Genomic DNA, 6,898 nt, shown 5'->3' with positions numbered 1-6,898 from the left:
CAGGAGCTGCTCATGATTTTGCATGGCGAGACGAAAAAGTAAAATCCACAAAATCATTTGCGGAATTTAAGAAGCTCGCGTTTGAGCATTTCGACACGGAACCACGTCACGTGCGGGTACAGAGGTTCCGTGACGCCGGACAGATGGTAGGGGAGGACGTGCGAACATTTGCGTCGCGGCTTCAGCGCCTAGCGCACGATACGTTAAGCAGGGAGGAGGAAGGAGACCAGCTTAAGAAGAAATACGCGGAGGATATACTTAAAGAGGAAATGACCGCTTTGTTCGTGGCTGGTCTGCAAGACCCCGTGCGCCGGTTCGTGCTCTCGCGCAAGCCGAGCAATTTCGACCAAGCCGTGGAGGCCGCATTGGATGAGGAACGAAATGAGGCGTTAACGACAGCCGCAGCGAGAGTACGCGTCATAGAGAGAGCGGTGCTCAACCCTGAGGTTGCTCTCTTGACAGAGCGGTTAGATCGCTTAGAACAGCTGCTATCTCAGCAGGTAGAATGCCAGGTTGAAGCGCGTGCTCAACAGCGCCCATTCGCTGGAAACCGGAGACCGCCACAAAGCTACAGGCGCGGTATACGAGATTTTGAAGAAATCGTATGCTTCGCTTGCCAGGGTCGCGGACACATCGCCAGGTTCTGCCAAAACGTGCGCCGTGGGGAGCCACAAAGAGAAGCAGGCGAGACACGCCCTAAGCAAGCCTACAGCGGGGCTCCAGATACCGAGACAAAAAACTAGTTAGTCCTCCCCAGCCTGAGGAGCGTGGGGAGGGAGCAGTAGATGATGAGGTGGTGGTAGTTTGTGTGGCCGACGAGGCATGCCCTGTTGTGCGTTGCAAGTTAAATGGTTGTTGTATGGAATTGTTGATAGATACGGGGTCAAAGGTGACATTGCTTAAGGAGAGCAGTTTTAACACGCTTCGAAGGAAGGGGGACCGCGAGGTGTTGGAAGCGTCTGGTGGTATGGCAACCAAATTTGTAGGCATAACGGGGGATCCTCTTGGCATAAGTGGACTCTACCGGTTACACTTCTCTCTCGGCGGAATTGCATTGGAGCACCCCTGCTACGTATGCCCGGACACGGTGTCTCTGCCAAACGGAGTTCAGGTATATTAGGGCAGGATTTTTTGAGAAAAGGGAAGGTAGTAGTCTCATTCTCTGAGGAAGAGGTTAATGCGGGCGGCTCAAAAGTTCCGTTTTTGAACAGGAGAGGGGCTGAGATTCGCATTACCGATATTGACACCCGTCAAACAGTGGGATCATTGGAGAAGGTATATTCGCGGGTTGCCGTCCGGCTGGTCGAGGAGGCGGTCGTCCTTCCTTGGTCGGAGCACATTTTGTACGCGTTTGTGCCTTCAGATGTAGAGAGCGGCGCCGTGGGAGTGCTTGAGCCGGTCGACTCTCTCAGCAATGGTCTGAAGGCAGCCGCGTGCCTCGTGACAGTTAATGACGCCCACAGAGTGCCCCTACGGGTGGTTAACTGTAGCCAGCAGCCACTGAGCCTTCCCAAGAACAAAACATTGGCTTTCTTCACCTCTGCGATAGAGCAACGTGAGCCCACCGATACGGTACTCGCAACTGTAGAGCATGCTAGTCCTTCGGCTGCTCCAAAGGTGTCGTTCGATCTTTCTCACGTAAAATCCAGGGAGAGGGAGGCTCTGGCTGGTTTGCTGAACGACTACTCGGAGGTATTCGCCGCGTCCAACCTGGATTTGGGCTGCTGTGGCGTTATAAAGCACAGGATAGAAACCGGCACTTCATCGCCCGTTTACCAGCGTGCGTACAGGATTCCTTACTCCCAACGTGAGGAGATGGAGCGGCAGGTGCAGGACCTGATTGATCGCGGCATTGTCGAACACTCAAAGTCACCCTGGGGAGCACCAGCACTATTGGTGGAAAAGCCAGATGGCTCGTATCGATTGGTAGTGGACTACCGCAAACTAAATGCCGTAACTCGCATCGATCCATACCCCATCCCCAATATACAGGAGACGCTTTCTCAGCTGGGCTCTGCCAGGTACTTCACGGTAGTGGACATGGCGGCGGGATTCTGGCAGATAGCAATGGATCCGGCAGATGCCGAGAAAACGGCATTCAACACACCCTCAGGGCACTATGAATGGAAAAGAATGCCGATGGGTCTGGCCAACAGCCCTGCTGTCTGGCAGAGAACCGCTGATGTTATCCTGGCAGGTCTTCTGGGGAGGCTGTGCTTCGTGTATATGGATGACATTATCATATACAGTGACAGTTTTGATAACCATTTGCGCGATATTGAGCAGGTTTTGGTGCGACTAAGAGCAGCGGGTCTCAAGCTGAAGCCCTCTAAGTGCCAATTCCTCAAAAACGAGGTGAAATACCTCGGGCACGTTGTTTCAGCTGACGGCGTGCGACCGGACCCTGAGAAACTAAGGTGTGTCTCGGATTTTCCATCCCCGACTAGCGTCCGCCAGGTCCGGCAGTTTCTCGGCCTGATCGGTTACTACCGAAGGCACATAGAGGAGTTCGCCAAGCTCGCTAAGCCGCTCACCGCCTTAACAGCCAAAAATGTTGCCTTTCGCTGGGACGAAAACGCGGAGAATGCTTTTGGGGCCCTGAAAAGGAAGCTAATGAGTGCACCGCTGTTGCGCCACCCGGATTTTAATTTGCCCTTCGTTATGGCCACAGATGCGTCAAAGTTCGCAGTGGGTGCCGTGCTATCTCAGGTTATCGAGGGCAAAGAGCATCCCGTTGCTTTTGCTAGCCGACAGCTGAGCCCCACAGAGCAAAAGTACGGAGCTACGGAAAGGGAGTGCCTCGCCGTTGTCTGGGCAGTAAAGCACTTCAGATGCTACCTTTACGGCCGCAAATTCAAGCTAGTCACAGACTGCCATCCTCTGAAATGGGTGATGAGTGTCAGGGACCCTAGCTCGCGACTCGCTAGATGGAATCTACACCTGCAGGAATACTGCTTTGAAGTTGAGCACAAGTCAGGAAAGACGCATCTGAATGCTGATGCACTCAGCCGCACAGCTGCCGTGGCAGCTATAGATGAGTTTGTCCCCGTAGTCGACCCCGCCGAATTACGCACAGAGCAGTGCAAAGATCCGGACCTGAAGCGAATAATCGAAAGCTTAGAGGACGCACCGTCTCACCCCGAACAGCTAGGTTATTTCATTGGCAAAGACGGCACCCTGTGTCGGCGCACGAGGCCAACCAGGAAAGGGAGACCACAGAAAACCGCTTGGGAGAGAGTCGTCATACCTCGGTCGTGGACAGAAAGGGTTCTTCGCGCGTTTCACGATGCGCCATGCGCCGGCCATTTTGGCGTAGCGAAGACACGCAGGCGTGTGGAGCGTTTGTACTTTTGGAGTGGCATGCGACGGGATATTAGAGACTACTGTGCGAAGTGTCATTCCTGTCTCGAAAGAAAAACACCCAAGGGACGAAGACCAGCTCCAATTCAGCCGTTCCCTGAGGTTTCGGCTCCCTTCGAGCGGACAGGTATGGACACAATGGGCCCATTGCCCACGACCACTTCCGGAAACAAGTACATTTTAGTATTTGTCGACCACCTTTCAAAATACGCGGAAGCGGTAGCACTCCCCGATCAGAAGGCAGACACGGTTGCAAGAGCATTTGTCGAACAGATCGTGCTCCGACATGGACCCCCGAGGCAACTCTTGACAGATCGGGGAACGAACTTCGTGTCGCAGCTAATGAGGAGAGTTTGCGAGCTGCTTAAGATCGCTAAGAAGCAGACAACACCGTACCATCCGGCTTGCAACGGCGCGGTGGAGCGACTGAACCAAACCGTGGCCGGGTTCCTGTCGCATTTTGTTTCGCGCGACCAGCGGGACTGGGACTTGTGGCTCCCGTATGCAATGTTTGCCTACAATTCCGCAGCACACGAGAGCACGGGCGAATCGCCATTCTTTCTTCTCTACGGCCGAGACCCGGACCAGCCTAGTGAAGTGCCAGAGGGCCCCCGTCGTGTCCCATACGCTTCACTGGACGACTATAAGGTTGAGCTAGAATCGCGCTTGCAAGTGGCGAGGGACATCGCAAAGGAGTCCTTAAAGAAAGCGGCGAAGCGCAGGAAGGAGGTGCACGATCGCAGTGCTAGAGACGCGCCGTTTGATGTGGGGGACAGCGTGTACATTGAAAACTGCCAAAGGCAGATTGGGCTAGCTCGTAAGTTCCAGACGAAGTGGAGAGGACCGTGCGAGGTTGTCGAGAAGCTTTCTCCGGTAAACTTCAGAGTCCGAGACGTGAACCGGCGTTTGATAAGGATACACGCAAATCGCCTCAAGTCGGCACCGGTTCAGTATTCACGAAATGAGGAAAGGGAAAGCGCGGATTTTGATGGGGACAGAAGTGAAGCGGAGCGCGCAGATAGTTCGCAAGAAACGCCCTCTCCTGCATTTGTTCGGCAGGCGCCCGAGGTGACGGCCGGAATGCCACCGGATTTACTTCATGCATTGCTAGAAGAAGAAGCGCGCGAGGTTGCCGCGCAGATAACGCCAGGAGAGGCTCCTGCCACGAGCCCTCGCGAGTCCCAAAGCAGACAAAGGGGTACAGACTTACTTAGTATGACTCATGAAGGACGATATCCGCTGCGAAATCGGAAAGCTAAGTCGGACTAATGGCGTAAACAGAGCGGAGTTTTGAACTGGTTAGAATTGTGTAATGCCACAGCTCATAACATTGCTATGTGCTTATGTGTTAAGTTATCGGAGTTGGTAGTAAAACCTTTCTGTCATTAAGTAACACCTTCACAGGAGAGCATGCGGAGCGCATGCAGAACCTGCCCTACTTCCTTTCGTTATCTATATTTTTGTCTGTGCCGTGATCGTGCTAGAAGTGGGAGCTCCTTTATAACTGTGGTAAATTTATTTCGTCCAGTTTGGACTAGAAAGGAGAGGCTTGGGTGCTGAGTTTCATGTTTATCTGTAAAAGAAGATCAGTGCTGCCAATGGAGACGCCAGTTATGACAGCGGAGGCATATGGTGTTGTGCAGTGGTGTTGAGTGCAGCGAAAAGTGTTTTGTCGGACGCACTGTGCGAGGCGATTCAGAAAGACAAGGGGAGCTGCAGGGACTCAAATGTTCGGAGAACATTCTTCTGGAGGGTGAGCGAGTGTGACATTCCTTATGTGCTACGAGGTACATTCCTTGAGTGACGACCAGAACGAAGGGACCCGCCGCCGTGACAGCGGCATCATCAATTACCCAGCCATGCTCTTTGAGTGACGACCAGAACAACCGGACCCGCCGCCGCCCCGGGGAAACAGGCTTTATCCTCCCCAATTTCCGGGCACATTCCAGGACAAGGGAGCTGTCAGCGGGCCAGAGCGCGCCGTACCACAGCCGACGCTATGCGCTACCGCGAAGACAACATTCTTTCCCTCCTTCCCCTTTCGACGTGGGCTATCGCCGGGAAGGCACCCACAGCTTCCCGCCGTGCCTCGCGAACAAAAGCGCATTCCCAGAAGGGCCTTGACGGACACCTGTCATGGCGGACAGGCAGTACTCGCCAAGAATGTGGAAAGACAGGCGCTAGTGAATTAGCTCCGAAGAGAGAGCCTGTGTATACTCTCACTTGAGAGAGAGTGGTGGCGTTTTTGTTGTTTATTTAGTTTGTATTGTTAACAGACTCTGGGTTCGAGGCTAAGCCCAACCCAAGGGGGTTGTCCCCATCTCGCATGTTATTTTGGATTGGAGAATTGATGCTTTGGGCGGGCCACTGGAAATGACCGCCCTTAGTCCTTTGTTAATCAAGTGCTTAAAAGCACATGTAAACGGATGCAGTCCAGTCTTAGCGGAGGACGACATCGTTCGCCAAGAGGGCCTTCAGCGCCGAAGCCTGACGGCGTGTAGCTTCTGCCGGCAACCGCTCGAGCCCAACTCCGGAGCCACTCCATCGCCCCCATGAAGTCGTCGGCACGTAAGCTCGGACGCCCCAGCCTCTGATGTATAACCTTAATCATGTGTAATTATTGAATATACCTGTTTGTTTAAACTGAGCCATACGGTGTCTCTGTGCCTCTCCGTCCCGTGTGGACCTGCGCATTATGGGGGTCATAACAAAACACTTTGCACAGATGGCCAGCTCTCTGACTCTCCTAACTCGAGATGACGCATCATTTTCCTGGGGCGCCGAGCAGCAGATGGCTTTCGACGAGTTACGACGCCGGCTCCAGTCACCCCCGATCCTGGCACATTTCGACGATTATGCCGACACAGAGTTACACACGGATGCGAGCAATGTCGGCCTTGGTGCCGTTCTAGTTCAGCACCAAGACGGGGTCGAGAAAGTAATTGCCTACGCCAGCCGTGCACTTTCCCGTGCAGAGTAACTATTCCACCACTGAAAAAGAATGTATGGCGGTAGTATGGGCCGCTGCCAAGTTCCGCCCGTACTTTTATGGCCGACCGTTTCGTGTCATCACTGACCATCACTCCTTGTGTTGGCTGAAAAACTTAAAGGATCCTTGTGGCCGCTTAGCTCGTTGGGCATTGCGCCTGCAGGAGTTCGATTTCGATGCTATTTATAAGTCTGGCCGGAAGCACACCGATGCTGATAGCCTGTCCCGCGCGCCCGTCGGCCCTCCGTCAGATGCCACCGACGACGATAGCTTCCTCGGAGCAGTCACTACGTCCGATCTCGCCTCCAAACAGCGTGCCGACGACGAGCTGCGACTGATTATTGACCATCTTGAAGGTGGGCATCCTACAATACCCCGGTATCTTGCTCGGGGGTTGTCGTCGTATTGCCTCCGCAATGGGGTGCTTTATAAGAAGAATTCTACGTCGAGTGCGAAAACATACCTGCTAGTCATACAGGCTGATCTAAGGCACGAAATCCTCCTGGCCTGCCACGACGAACCAACTTCAGGGCATCTTGGCTTTACACG

This window comes from Amblyomma americanum, chromosome 3 (genome assembly GCF_052857255.1).
Source record: "Amblyomma americanum isolate KBUSLIRL-KWMA chromosome 3, ASM5285725v1, whole genome shotgun sequence".
NCBI classification, from domain to species: Eukaryota; Metazoa; Arthropoda; class Arachnida; order Ixodida; family Ixodidae; genus Amblyomma; species Amblyomma americanum.
Note: the sequence above shows the minus strand (reverse complement) of the source record.